At 49.9% G+C, this 14,972-nt stretch overlaps 1 long non-coding RNA gene across 2 annotated transcripts; it reads left to right on the top strand.

Annotated features, from left to right (window-relative positions):
• The first annotated feature begins 584 nt into the window (after positions 1–584).
• LOC129634914 (uncharacterized) lies at positions 585–3,904 on the top strand. 2 transcript variants are annotated; one of them, XR_008705995.1, is made up of 3 exons: positions 585–1,571; positions 2,068–2,151; positions 2,625–3,904. It is a non-coding gene; the product is annotated as an uncharacterized LOC129634914 (long non-coding RNA). The 2 variants fall into 2 exon arrangements; XR_008705994.1 differs by having other exon boundaries at positions 2,068–3,904.
• The last annotated feature ends 11,068 nt before the right edge of the window (positions 3,905–14,972 follow it).

Genomic DNA, 14,972 nt, shown 5'->3' with positions numbered 1-14,972 from the left:
TTGCTGTTGTTAAGTCACCAAGTCATGTCCAACTCTTTTGCAACCCGGTGGAGTGTAGCCTGCCAGGCTCCTCTGTCCATGGGATTTTCCAGGCAAGAATACTGGAGTGGGTTGCCATTTCCTTCTCCAGGGCATCTTCCCAACCTTGGGATCGAACCCGAGTCTCTTGCATCTCCTGCATCAGCACGTGGATTCTTTACCACGGCCCCACAGTAAGCAGAAGAACCAGATCCAAACCCCAGTCCTCTGGTCTCCAAATCCCCTTGTGCCTCCCACCATGTCTACCAGTCCCCTCACCTCATTGCGCATCTTGCTGGAAATACTGCTACTGCTGCTGCTAAGTCACTTCAGTAGTGTCCGACTCTGTGCGACCCCATAGACGGCAGCCCACGAGGCTCCGCCGTCCCTGGGATTCTCCAGGCAAGAACACTGGAGTGGGTTGCCATTTCCTTCGATGCATGAAAGTGAAAAGTGAAAGTGAAGTCGCTCAGTCGTGTCCGACTCTTAGCGACCCCATGGACTGCAGCCTACCAGGCTCCTCCGTCCATAGGATTTTCCAGGCAAGAGTACTGGAGTGGGGTGCCATTGCCTCCTCCGGCTGGAAGTACTAGACTGAGGAAAACTCAGGTGTTGGATGGAGGCTTGGGGCTCTCTAGGGACACCTCATGACTGCATGGAGTGGCCATTATTCTTCTTGCCTCTGTGCTGCCTTGGCTTAGGATTCCCTGATTGATGTCCTGAGGCATCTGGGGGCAGATGGCCCAGTGATGTGAGCTGGAGGTTTGAGGCCACATGAAGAAGTCTACCAGAGATCCTTGCAAGCCACTCATGGTCCTTGGCAGGCCAGTGCTCAGACAGGATAGACTCCAAACCAAAAGCTGAGCATCCGAAGTTGGCTTTGGTTTTCATCTCTAGGTGGTTTGATTCCTGATCTGAGCCCAGGTCGGAATTAGGAGGCTGCTAGTGTGCACAGCCATGCACCTGGGCTGATGACATTCCTGCCAGGCCACCACTCAGGCCAGAGGGCTTGGTTCCTGCACCAGCTGCCCCGGCCCCCACCACCTGCCTCCCTCTTGGTCTTTCTCCTCCCAGGAGGGAAGGGAAGGAGGTGGACAAGCCTCCAGTGTCGTTGTGTGCACCAAGCACCGTGCAGGGGCTTTGCTGCTGCCCTTCAAGCCTCACAGCAGTGCTGCGAAGTGAGAATTATGACCCACAGTCTTTACGGAGGAAAACCAAAGCCTAGCGAAGTCTAGCGAGTTACCCAAGTCCTGCCGCTGATGACCGCTCGAGCCAGGATTCGGCCCCTGTTCTGCCTTCCTGTTCACGACTCATGCTTTCTCCAACCCGCCTTCCAGGAGGGAGGAAGTGGGGTGTCTTGGGAGGAAATACAGCTTGTTCTTTCTGTCCCAGGAATTCTAAACTGGAGCTCTGGCGTGTATTTGCGGCCCCGCGGAATGCAGCCCAACACTCCTGACTCACCTCACCGCAGATGCTCCTTGAGGAAGCGAGCTGGGCTTTTGTACCCCAAATCCATCCATCACTGGCTGTGGGCCAGCCTGGGGTGGAGGGAGGTAGTTAATAATTTTCTGGGCATCTTGGGATGGAGGGACTCCCACTGGCTCAGGGTAGGTTTCCGGAGAGGAGCACAGCCAAGCCGTCAGCAACCAGCATGTGTGGGAGCTGGGGCCAGGCGCCCCTGCCTGTGAGGAGGACCCAGGGGAGCACCCAAGGTGACCACTGCTAGAAGAGAGGGTGTGAATCCAAGCTTGAGAAGCAGGCGGCCTGGGGGGCAAGGAAAGGCTCCAGACAGACGCCAAGTCACAAGAGATGCAGATGAACACAGGATGGGGTGAGGACAAGCCGAGCTACCTCGGGGCTGCCCTGGTACCCTGGGCTGGGGGGTCTCCAGGCAGTGCCACTGCATTAGAGACTGATGAAGTCAAACGGGAAGCCGTCATCCCTCTTCTATGGATGACAAGACCATGACTCACCCAGGCCGAGGCTTGCTTGAGGCCCAACAGTGAGTGATGCGAGTATTTCCAACCCCATTTTGTGCTCATTCCACAGGAGTATCCCTGGAAAAGCCCGGTGGTACCACCAGACAGAATTTAGCTCTGGAAGTAAATGCTCTTAACTGTGGATGACATCAGGGTAAACCAAATGAGAAGAGTCTGCCCACCCCCACCCCCTACCCCCCTCCATTTCTTCCTCTGAGACGAGCAAGCAGAAAACATCTGTTTCATGGGCTGATCCCTGTCTGGCTTTTCAGAGGGTGGGTGGCCAAAGACTCTCCTCCAAGCTGATGAGTCTGGAGATCGGAATCCAGGGTGGCCAACCATGAGCAAGAGGGAATCCCCAGAGTGGTTGGGCGAGCGGTGCTGGCAGGGAGGGGGCGGCCAGGAACAGCTGGGGAAAGACCCGTCCTGTGGGCAGAGGCCTTGGATCCAAGGGTGGGGCCAGCGATTGTCCAGAATGGGTGACCTCACTGCAGGTCTTCATCACGTCTGCCCACGTGACGGAGGGGAGGCAGGGGTAACAAGGCCCTGGGGGGAGGTGGCGGCCAGGCCTGCCCGAGTCAGGCGCCTGGAATCCGACACTCATGATTCACCTCCATGTGCCTCCAGCTCTGCACTTGAATTCCAAGTCTTGTCTGGCCTCTGAAAGAGCCAGCCTGTGTGGATCACCCCACTGGGTCTACCTGAGATGCCCTCGTACCAGCAACAGTAAGAACATTTGCCACTTTCTGAGGGCTAGCTGTGTGCTCAGGCTTGTTCTGGGAGCCTTACCACAGAAGAGGCTGGCAGAGCCGCGAGTCCGACCCTGCTCCACTGCACCGCTTCCCACAGGCCTTGATGCAGACCAGCCCTGAACCTCCTGGGTTTGCCAACACAGCCTTGATTTTTGACTCTCCAGTTGTCAAGAACCTGCCAAGCCCACACTCACTGATCCGAGGACAGCTGGGTGAGCACCTCCCTGGTGCCCAGGGACAGATCTGGGCTTTCTCTCTGAGCCCGGGCCTGAGCTCTCCCAGGGACCCATCACCTGTAATAGTTATGGATTTATTTGGCCATGTCAGGTCTTAGCTGTGATACACAGGATCTTCATTGTGACGCTCGGGCTCGGCTGCCCCGCAGCATGTGGGGTCTTAATTCCCCGACCAGGGATCAAACCCGCATCCCTTGCATTGAAAGGCAGATTCTTAACCACTGGACCACCAGGGAAGTCCTGGGCCATCACCTTTGAGCCCCATCAGTGAAACCTAGAAGTCAGGGGGTCAACTTGGCTCCACTCCGAATACCAGGAGGAAAATCCCATGGACAGGAGCAGGGGAGACCTGCCTTTCCTCACAGCATCCCAGAACATCCTTTGCCAGACCATCCTTTCCTCCTACCACAGAAGGCCTCCTCTGAGATCGCTGAGGGCTGGGTGGCCCTGGCCCCACCCAGAGGTGGACTTGCCTGCCACATGCACTGGACCTGCATCATGGGCTCCCCTCAGGACTGGGAGGAGAACCAGGCCTGGGCAGGAATCCTCTTCCTGAGACCCTGTGAGGAGGGGTCAGTGTTGAGTGGATAGAGTGGATGCTCTGGGGTCAACCAGGAAGGAAGGGCCACCCCAAAGGTGACACCGTTCCCTGAGCCTGCAATGTCACTCATCAAGGAAAAGGCGTGTCATTCCCTTCTTGAGAAACAGGGCCAGGCTGCGCCAGTGGGGCTTTGCGAGGTGGGTGCCCCAGGGGCCTCTGTCTGTGGTCGGGACACAGAGCAGCCACCGCATGGAAGTAGGAAGTAGGTTGGAAAGCCAGACGTCATCAAGCATCTCCATTCTTAGTTATCACTTCACCTGTTAATTGTCAGATAACACGTTAGCTTGCTAGTAATAAAAATTTAGTTTTGATTAATAATTAACTTTAATGGATTTTCATTATGGTCTGGATGTTTGTGTCCCCCTGAAATGCATATGTTGAGACTGTACTTCCAAAGGTAATGGTATCTAGCAGGTGGGGCTTTGGAGGTGCCTGGGTGAGGTCATAAGGGTGGGGCCCTTGTGGGTGGGATTAGTGTCCTCATGAGAGTCACAGAAGAGCTTGCTTCCTTCCTGCATACTGCCACGTGAAGACATAAGTCATCAGTCTTCAACTGGAAGAGGGTTCTCGACAGAACTCCAGCAAGCTGGCACCCTGATCTCAGGCTTCAGCCTCCAGAACTGTGAGGAATACGTTTCTGCCATTTATCAGCCCTGCAGTCTATGGTACTTTGTTATAGCAGCAAGAACTTAAACAGCTACTAACATCTTTTCCTTTTTTTCGTATGTTCTCAGTGACGTCCAACTCATTGCAACCCCATGGACTGTAGTCCACCAGGCTTCTCTGTCCATGGGATTTCCCAGGCAAGAATCCTGGAACATGTTGCCATTTCCTCTTCAAGGGAATCTTCCCAACCCAGGGGGTCGAAACCCAGTCTCCTGCATTGGTGGGCAGATTCTTTACCACTGACCTACCTATTGCTTTAAATTTTTCCTAAAGCATACATGTCATATTATTTTCAAAACACCTTATCTAGTTTTTAACTAGGTCTGAGAGTCTTTCGAAGTATAGCACTGTGATTTCACCAAGTAGCACTTGAGACTGCCAAGATAAAACACAGGGCTCCTGCCCTTAGAAACCATATGGACCAGGAGAGCAATATGATGTTTTGGAAAGAGCATAACAAGCTCTGGCCAGTATTCAACTCCTTCAAAAATTGCCATCTCAGGAGTCAGTTCCCCTTTTAGTGAGTGCAGTAGAGCTCAGTTACCAGTTACATGGTTCTTACCTGCACTGCAACCCCTTAATTATGCACTAACAACTTGGTGGTCCGCTAGGATCTTTTTAAAAAGTATTTTATTTACTTGGCTGAGCCGGGTCTCAGCTGCAGCATTCAGGAACTAGTTCCCTGACGAGGGATGGAACCCAAGCCCCCTGCATCCGGAACTTAGAGCCCCAGCCGCTGGACCACCGGTGGAGTCCCAGTCTGCTCGTTTCTTGTCTACCAGCCATCTTTAGCAATATTTTTTTTTTTAATTATCAGCTAATTGTTGATGTAACTATAACAGCAGCATTAGTCGCTCAGTTGTGTCCGACTCTTGCGATCCCGTGGACTGTAGCCCACCAGGCTCCTCTGCATGGGATTCTCCAGGCAAGAATACTGGAGTGGGTTGCCATTCCCTTCTCCAGGGGTTCTCCCCAATCCAGGGATCAAACCCGCGTCTCCTGCATTGCAGACAGATTCTTTACCATCTGACCCACCAGGGAAACTATAGCAGATGAACCCCTAAACCATGATGTCCTCACCCGGCAGACTTTAGTTCTCCCTGTAAGTCTAACCCTCTGGAGAAGGCAGCAGGGGAGGGGCTCTGTTCCTTTCCAGCTTGATGGGTGGCGGGGCGAGCACACCCCCACCCATCAAGGAAATGGATGAAGGAGACTCCTCTGTCTTCACCTCTTGGCTCTCAGGGCTGAACATTGATACCCAGCCCTCAGATACAGGCAGAGAGAGCTGGAGTTTCATAAGGAGGTTTCTAGGGTCAGAACCTAAAGTGGCATGCATCTCTTCTGCCCACTGGGAAATGTGGGCAGCCATCTCCCCAGCAACAAGTCCGCGTGAGGGAAGGGAACCCAGATCTAAGGTGGGCAGCCACCTGCCTGCACCACCTGGCTGTCTTTTCTGTTTTCAGACTCTTGGTTGTCAGTGTCTGTCTTATCTTCTGAATCTCTCAGCTGTCTGCTGACACAGAGATTTATAGGCACCCCCTCCCCGTCCGGAGCAAGGACCGTGTGCCTTCTGAATCTGTGAAAGCTGCAGGCTGTGGCTCTGAAATAACTCATTCATCACCTCCCAGCCTGACGGTGCCGCCCTTCCCTCTGTCCTGGACTCCAGGCCTCGCTCCAGAAATGTATGAAATCACAGATCTGCTTTGTGCCGCCTTATAAACGGCCAATTTTTACTCCAGAGTTCTGCTCGTTGGTCTCCAGTTCTCCCCAGTCTCCTTCCTCCGTGATGTTCACATGTTGATTAATGGAGACAGTTTGGAGCATTTTGATGTTTTGGAGGAGGTGGGTCATTTTAATTAAAAGGTAGAAGAAAGCAGGTTTCCCCTTGCCCTGCTGGAAACCTGGGAAATTCTTCAGATTCCTGTTTCTGAAAGGTCAGGGCTGTTTCTTCAGGGTAGAAATGTGACACAGCCCTAAACACTTCACCTTGTGCTTTGGTCCTGGACACTTGTACCCGCAGCCCACCTCACACACACCCCACGTATACACACACACCACCTCACACACACACACCCCACACACACAAACACACCACCTCACACACACACACCACCTCACACACACACACACCACCTCACACACACCCCCCCACACACAAACACACCACCTCACACACACACACCACCTCACACACACACACACCACCTCACACACACACACCACCTCACACACACACACACCACCTCACACACACCCCCACACACAAAACACACCACCTCACACACACACACACCCCACCTCACACACACCCCACGTACACACACACCACCTCACACACACACCCCACACACACAAACACACCACCTCACACACACACACCACCTCACACACACAAACACACCACCTCACACACATACCACCTCACACACCCACACACAAAACACACCACCTCACACACACACATACCACCTCACACAAACACACACCTCACACACACACCACCTCAACATACACACACCCCCCACCTCACACACACACACACCACCTCACACACACACCACCTCACACACACACCCACACACAACCACTTCACACACACACACACCACAACATTCACACACCCCCCACATACACACACACACCACCTCACACACACACACCACCTCACACACACACACACCACCTCACACACACACACACCACCTCACACACACACACCCCCCACACACAAACACACCACCTCACACACACACACACCACCTCACACACACCCCCACACACAAAACACACCACCTCACACACACACACCCCACCTCACACAAACACACACCTCACACACACACCACCTCAACATACACACACCCCCCACCTCACACACACACACACCACCTCACACACACCCCCACACACAAAACACACCACCTCACACACACACACACCCCACCTCACACACACCCCACGTACACACACACCACCTCACACACACACCCCCCACACACAAACACACCACCTCACACACACACACCACCTCACACACACAAACACACCACCTCACACACACACATACCAGCTCACACAAACACACACCACCTCACACACACACCCCATCTCACACACACCCCACCTCACACACACACACACCACCTCACACACACACCACCTCACACACACACCCACACACACCACCTCAACATACACACACACCCCACCTCACACACACCCCACATATACACATACACCACCTCAACATAAACACATACACCACCTCACACACACACACACACACACAAACACACTACCTCACACACACACACACACCACCTCAACATAAACATACACCCCACCTCACACACACACACCCCTCACACACACACCCCCCTCACACACACACCCCCCTCACACACACCCCCCCTCACACACACACACCACTTCACACACACACACACCACCTCAACATACACACACACCCCATATACACACACACCACCTCACACATACTCTTCACACACACCACCTCAACATAAATACACACACTCCACCTCACACACACACCCCACACAATACTCCTCACACACACCACATAACACACACCACCTCAACATACACACACCCCACACAATACTCCTCACATACAGCACATACACACACCACCACAACATACATACACACACACACCCCCCACACCATACATACCAGCATGCAACACACACACATACCCAAGCCAAAAGCCTGTTTTGGGGAGTAGTAACTGGTAATTTATTTTTGCCAGAGGACGAGCCTCACAGGTAACTGGGGACATTGTGGGGAGGGCAATTTTGTCTTGAGGATTAATCCAAGTCATTGCTGCCAGGCAGGGAAGGGCTGGAGGCTGGGGCCAGGGTGGACAGTCACACAGGGAGGCCCCCACCCTCACCTGTGCTCAGTGACCCTATCACCAGAGCTGTCCAACTGCAGGGGCCCCTCCTCCGGCAGCACCCACCTGTGGTGAGAATCATCTGTGTTGTTGATGGAAGCACAGTAGTAAGTCGGGGCTCTCCTATGTATTGAGCACTGACTTTGTGCAGAGACTGAACCTGGCAAGTGGCAGTGAGATGAAGGACCCTAGAACTCAGCATGGCTGGAGTCCCTGCTCTCTCAGGTCCTGGCCCTGAGAGCTCCGTGGTCACAGGTGGGGCAGGCAAGGTGAGGCACAGCCCTGGACAGGGGCAGGGGTCAGAGGTCTGGACTGGAGCCTGTCCGGGGTGATGACAAACGCAAGCTTCCCAGAGGATGACCTTGGGGGTCAGGGAGAAGCAGAGGCAAGGCACGGGGGTTGAGGGGGTGGCTCTTCACTTCCAGATCCCATCTTGTTTTTATCTGCATGCCGATCTTTCAGCGCAAGAGCCAAGAATGTGAGTCGGAGGCTGCTCCCTGCAGGAAGGAGCTCAGGGACAGATTCCAGGTGAGGATGGAGCACCCGGTCCCCCACACGGTCCAGCTCCCCGACATCCGCTACTGCAGCCCCGCTGGCTGCCGTCAGCCTCTGATGAGCCGAGCCGTGCCCCGCGGTGCTCAACAAAGCGAACCTGGAGTGAACAGGACAAGATCTCCGCAGGATGGGTCCACGCACTCCCACCCCCACCTCTCCACGTTGCCCCCAGCTCACTCAGCTCCAGAAACCCTGGCTTCTTTGCTGTTCCCCAGCCACACTGGCCACACGCCTGCCTCACAAGCGAGACTTGAGTCCCTCTGCCGAGAAGGCTCTTGCCCAGATTGCTGGTTCTCTTACCCACTTTGGTGCCCAGTCTGTGAGGTCTTCCCAGATCATTCTATACAAAACACCACTCCGCCCCCAGTATGCCCTGCTCCCTAGCTAATAACCACACAGTTTTCATATTTATCTTATCATGTGTCTCTCCCTCCAGAAAGTCAGCTTTGTGAGGGCAGGTACTCTTGCAGCCTTATTTTATTTACTTACAGTCGTTTTCCTCTCTGTTGTATCTCAGGCCTACACCATCAGGCACACAGTAGGTGCTCAGTAAATATTTGCAAGAATGATTCTGGTCCTAAGTGGGCTCAGTGACCTTGAGCACCTTGTTAACCCAGCAGAGGTTTTAATTTCCTTAATTACAAAACTGACACAGTGATGCCAGCTAGTGGGTGGGGTGGGTGTCCTGGAAGGGAAATCTGAAAATAGTCTGTGGATATTTTGTAAACTGGAAACTGCTGAGCAGCCCTAAACGACAGTCCTGGGATTTCTCTGCCAGGGGAACAAAATGACAGCAGTTGGATGGTTTCCTGCTCCACCTTTCAGTTAAGACTTGCTGCCTGGGCTGCCACAGAATCAATAAACGTAAGTCACGTGGTTTTATTGGAACACATGAGCTTCTTGCAAACAGTGTGTGTGTGTGTGTGTGTGTGTTTGAAAGTCTTGATCGTCAAGAGCTGGGCTGACCCCAAGGACTGGAGGCCCTCAGGAGAGGGAGCTTCAAGCAAAGGCCACGTGGAGACAGTGAGAAGGCAGTGAGCTGCTGCTGGAGGGAGCACTGTGGTTTTATTTTAAGGTTGACAAGGGTGAGGGAGCAAGATGTGATGCAATAGTCTTTCATTGGATATTTCCCCGAGGCAGGAGTGAGAACCAAGGTTTCTATTTATCGTAAGGCGGGGTGGGGCCCACGGGAGCCAGGCAGGGGAGACGGGTGGCAGCCATAGATCAACAAGAGCCTGTTGCTATATGCTGGTGGCCCTGGGCTCTGACTGTCGGTCACAATGATCCTCTCTGGGCCAGAGCCAAAAAAAAGAAAAAAAACAAAAACCGCTGGACAGTAGCATAAGCCTGAGAAACAGTGACCCGTGGGCCAAATCTGGCCCTCCACCTGTTTTTATAAATAAAATTTTATCACAACACTGCCATTTGTGAATTTTCTGTGGTTGTTTTTGCAGAGTTCCGTAGTTGTGACAGAAACTCTGTGGCCCACAAAGCCTAAAATATTCATAGTCTGGGCCTGCACTGAGAAAGCTTGTTGAACCTCAGAATGATGAGGGGGGACATTGGGTTTGAGGCGTCTGAACACTTGGGTTGAGTTCTGGTGCATCTGTTTTCAATCTAGTGCCGGCAGGCAAAGCCTTCGCCTCTTCAAGGCTCAGTTTCTTTACCTGTGAAATTGTGTGGTAATGCCCATTCTGCCTAGTTGTCATGAATATTTAATAGATAATGTATTTATTATAACTCCTTCTGTTATTTTTCATGGGTATCTTAAATTACAACATGCAAGCTTAACCGATAATCATCTTCCTTGAGTTAACGTTATATCACTTGAAGGTGGACAGACTGAACTCTTACAGAACTATCCTCTCCTGTCCTCCTGTCAAATTATTGTCAAATTATTTTGTTATAAATCCCACATAAACTGGTTACTATTTTTGCTTTAAAAAGAAAAAAATTCTCTTTTTTATTTACCCCAATACCTACCATTTTGTGTATTCTTGATTCTTCCTGCAGATCTGACTTTCGATCTGAGATAATTTCCCATCGCCCTACAGAATTTTCTTTGGTGTTTCTTATAGTGCTTCTGCTGGCAGTAAATTCTGTCAAGTTTTCTCAGCCTTTGTTTGTGCGAAAAAAAATGTTCTCCCTCTACTTTCACTGGGTATAGATATCTTGGTGACAAATTTCTTTCAACATTTTAGATGCAATTCTGTTGATTTCTGGCTCTCATTGTTTCTGATGAACTTTAGCCATCATTCTTTTAGTTATTCCATTGAAGATATGTTGTTTCCTTTGGCTACTTTTAAGGTTTTCTCTTTCACTCTGTATTTCAGTGGTTTGACTAGGGTATGTCCCCTGAGGATACCCACTCCCTGGACATGGTTTTCTTTGTTTTTACCCTGCTTGGGTTCATGAGATTCATGCATCTGTGAGATGGCATTCAACGCTTTTGGAAAACTGTCTACTGTTAAATCTTCAGTTCTTCTGCCCCATTTTTCTCCTCCCCTCCCTCTCTGATATGTCACTTACATTTATGTTAGATCATTGATGTTGTCTCACAGTCTTCTGGTACTCTGTTCTTTTTTCTTTTTTTTTTTTTTAAAAATCAAATCGCATGCATTTGTAAGAAATAATACAAACAGATCTTGTACCATTCCCCCAGTGATAACATCTTGCAGAACTACAGTGAAATATCACAACCAGAATAATAATATTAATAGAATCCTCTGATCTTATTCAGATTTCCTCAGTTTTACTCATTGAGCTGGTATATGTGTGTGCGTGTGTTTAGTCGAGAGCAATTGGATCACAATGGCAGGTTTATCATGTGTCCCCCACCGTGGTCAAGATACAGAACAGTGAGTATAAGGATTCCTCGGCTGCCTTTTTATAACCACCCTACCCCCTACCACATCATCACCCAATCCCTAGCCCCTGACAATAACTAATCTGATCTCCGTGTCTATAATTTTGTCATTTCAAGAATGTTACATAAATGGAATCATATGGTATGTAATCTCTAGGACTGGCTTTTTTTTTTCTTTTTGCTCAGCACAATGCCCTTGAAGTTCATCCAAGTTTTTGCATTTATCAGTAGTCTGTTCCTTTTTATTACTGAGATGCATGCCATGGTATGTACATACTATCTTTAAGACATCTGAGTTGTTTCCAGTTTTTCAGTTCAGTTCAGTTCAGTCGCTCAGTCGTGTCCGACTCTTTGCGACCCCATGAATCGCAGCACTTCAGGCCTCCCTGTCCATCACCAACTCCCGGAGTTCACCCAAACTCATGTCCATCAAGTCAGTGATGCCATCCAGCCATCTCATCCTCTGTCGTCCCCTTCTCCTCCTGCCCCCAATCCCTCCCAGCATCAGAGTCTTTTCCAGTGAGTCAACTCTTCACATGAGGTGGCCAAAGTATTGGAGTTTCAGCTTCAGCATCAGTCCTTCCAATGAACACCCAGGACTCATCTCTTTAAGGATAACTGGTTGGATCTCCTTGCAGTCCAAGGGACTCTCAAGAGTCTTCTCCAACACCACAGTTCAAAAGCATCAATTCTTTGGTGCTCAGCTTTCTTCACAGTCCAACTCTCACATCCATACATGACCACTGGAAAAACAATAACCTTGACTAGACGGACCTTTGTTGGCAAAGTAATGTCTCTGCTTTTGAATATGCTATCTAGGTTGGTCATAACTTTCCTTCCAAGGAGTAAGCGTCTTTTAATTTCATGGCTGCAGTCACCATCTGTAGTGATTTTGGAGCCCCAAAAAATAAAGTCTGACACTGTTTCCACTGTTTTCCCATCTATTTCCCATGAAGTGATGGGACCAGATGCCATGATCTTTGTTTTCTGAATGTTGAGCTTTAAGCCAACTTGTTCACTCTCCTCTTTCACTTTCATCAAGAGGCTTTTGAGTTCCTCTTCACTTTCTGCCCTAAGGGTGGTGTCATCTGCATATCTGAGGTTATTGATATTTTTCCCGGCAATCTTGATTCCAGCTTGTGCTTCTTCCAGCCCAGCGTTTCTCATGATCTACTCTGCATATAAGTTAAATAAGCAAGGTGACAATATACAGCCTTGACGTATTCCTTTTCCTATTTGGAACCAGTCTGTTGTTCCATGTCCAGTTCTAATGTTGCTTCCTGACATGCATAGAGGTTTCTCAAGAGGCAGGTCAGGTGGTCTGGTATTCCCATCTCTTTCAGAGTTTTCCACAGTTGATTGTGATCCACACAGTCAAAGGCTTTGGCATAATCAATAAAGCAGAAATAGATGTTTTTCTGGAACTTTTTTGCTTTTTCGATGATCCAGCAGATGTTGGCAATTTGATCTCTGGTTCCTCTGCCTTTTCTAAAACCAGCTTGAACATCTGGAAGTACATGATTCATGTATTTCTGAAGCCTGGCTTGGAGAATTTTGAGCATTACTTTACTAGCGTGTGAGATGAGTGCAATTGTGCGGCAGTTTGAGCATTCTTTGGCATTGCCTTTCTTTGGGATTGGAATGAAAACTGACCTTTTCCAGTCCTGTGGGCAGTTTTTAGCTATTAACAATAAAGCTATGTATGTATAGGTTTTTGTGTGAACATAAGCATTTATTTCTCTGGGGTAAATGCCCAAGACTATAATTCTGGGTCATATGAATTATATATTTACTTGCATCTCTTTGAGTTCACCGATGTGCCTAGTCTGCTGGTAAACTTATGTAAGGAATTCTTCATTTCTGATACCATATACTTTAATTCAAAATTTTCCATTTGCTTTTTTAAAATAGGTTTTCATTTTTCTATTGCATTAGTCATGTTTTCCTATATTTGTCTATCTTTTTACATAACTTTTTAAACATATTTAAAGTTATTTTAAATGCTTAATCTTTAAAGTGTTCCAACACCTGCGTATCTGTGTATGTTTCTGTTATGTGTTTCTTTTCTCTCGATGGATCACATTTTCGTGCTTCTTCGTGTGTCATAACTTTTTTTTTTTTCCGTATGCCAGGTATAGTTATAAAGCACACAGAGGATGAGGTGGGTACTAGTCTTCCCAGAAAGGACTTGATAAACTCTTTGGGGACTCAGTCATAGCTTTGGTAGTTGCAGTTCACTTAATTTCAGGTCTTGAGTGGGTATCAGGCCCCTCCCTCCAGCAGAGATGGCCTCTGAACAGGTGGCTAAGGAGATTTGGCAACTCTGAACATCATCCCCAGGTACTCTGCCAGATTTATAAATGACATTGTTCTTTACCAGGCCAACCACCCTTCAGCTCTGAGGCTTCCCTCCAGTAAACCTTCCTGGAACCTCTTAGCTACATTAGAGTTCTTCCTCCACCACCGCCACACACACCTTCCTCCATGCCTTTGCCCCATTGCTTTGGAATGACCTGGATTTCTACTCTCTCCTGTCCCCACTCCATTCCCTCAACACATAGGCTCCTTAAGATCAAGGGCTGTGTCTCATCCTTCACTATTTCCCCTCAATAGATAGTGGTTGTGAATTGGGTCAGAAACGAACACTTACTAAATTATTTTTGAATGAACAAACAGATGTCTGGATGAGTGTGTAACCAGAGGGGTGTAGGGTCGTCATGGCATTTAGAACAGGGTTTTGCACTGGGTCCTCAGTCAGGCCCAGAGCAAAGAGGCCCTCGATCCGTACACCCAGCGCTTCTGAAAGACGCAGCTCTGTCCGGTGGTTAGGAAGAGGAGACGACAGAGTGACCAAAGGCAGGGACGTCAGCACTGACCTTGCTGGGCAGGTTTTGTGGATGGTTGTTCTGGGAGGAGAAGCATATGGGAGCATTCTGTGCCTATCTAGATGGAACTAGGGAATTCCCTGGAGGAAGGGAAGATGTAGGCATTGACTTCCTGTGGAGGAGGACTGGATGAGGGTGGGGGTGCGCAGCAGGTGACCCAGAGACGGCCTTCCTGACGTCCTCACTGACCAATGGCACATTGGCACCTGCCCAGTTTCACTTTGTAAGCTTGTTTCCAACAACGTTTCTATCAGTATATGTGCCAGAGCCCCATGATGAAAATGAGGCCGGGCGGGCCACCCATTCTGGGAGAAAACGGTGGTCCCCAAGTCCGAGTGGTGGGTTCCAGAGGGTGCTGATGGATCCCCTGACACTCAAGACAGAAGCAGTAGCGGCTGGATGATGTCCCAGTGAGATGGCAATGTACTGTGGGTGGCAGGGGGAAGATGATGAGGACCAGTGGGAGAGCTCCAGCTCTGAGAGGGAGTGGGAGCTGGTAAA

Source organism: Bubalus kerabau, chromosome 20 (genome assembly GCF_029407905.1).
Source record: "Bubalus kerabau isolate K-KA32 ecotype Philippines breed swamp buffalo chromosome 20, PCC_UOA_SB_1v2, whole genome shotgun sequence".
NCBI lineage: Eukaryota > Metazoa > Chordata > Mammalia > Artiodactyla > Bovidae > Bubalus > Bubalus kerabau.
Note: the sequence above shows the minus strand (reverse complement) of the source record. Positions and strands in the feature narration are given on the sequence as shown.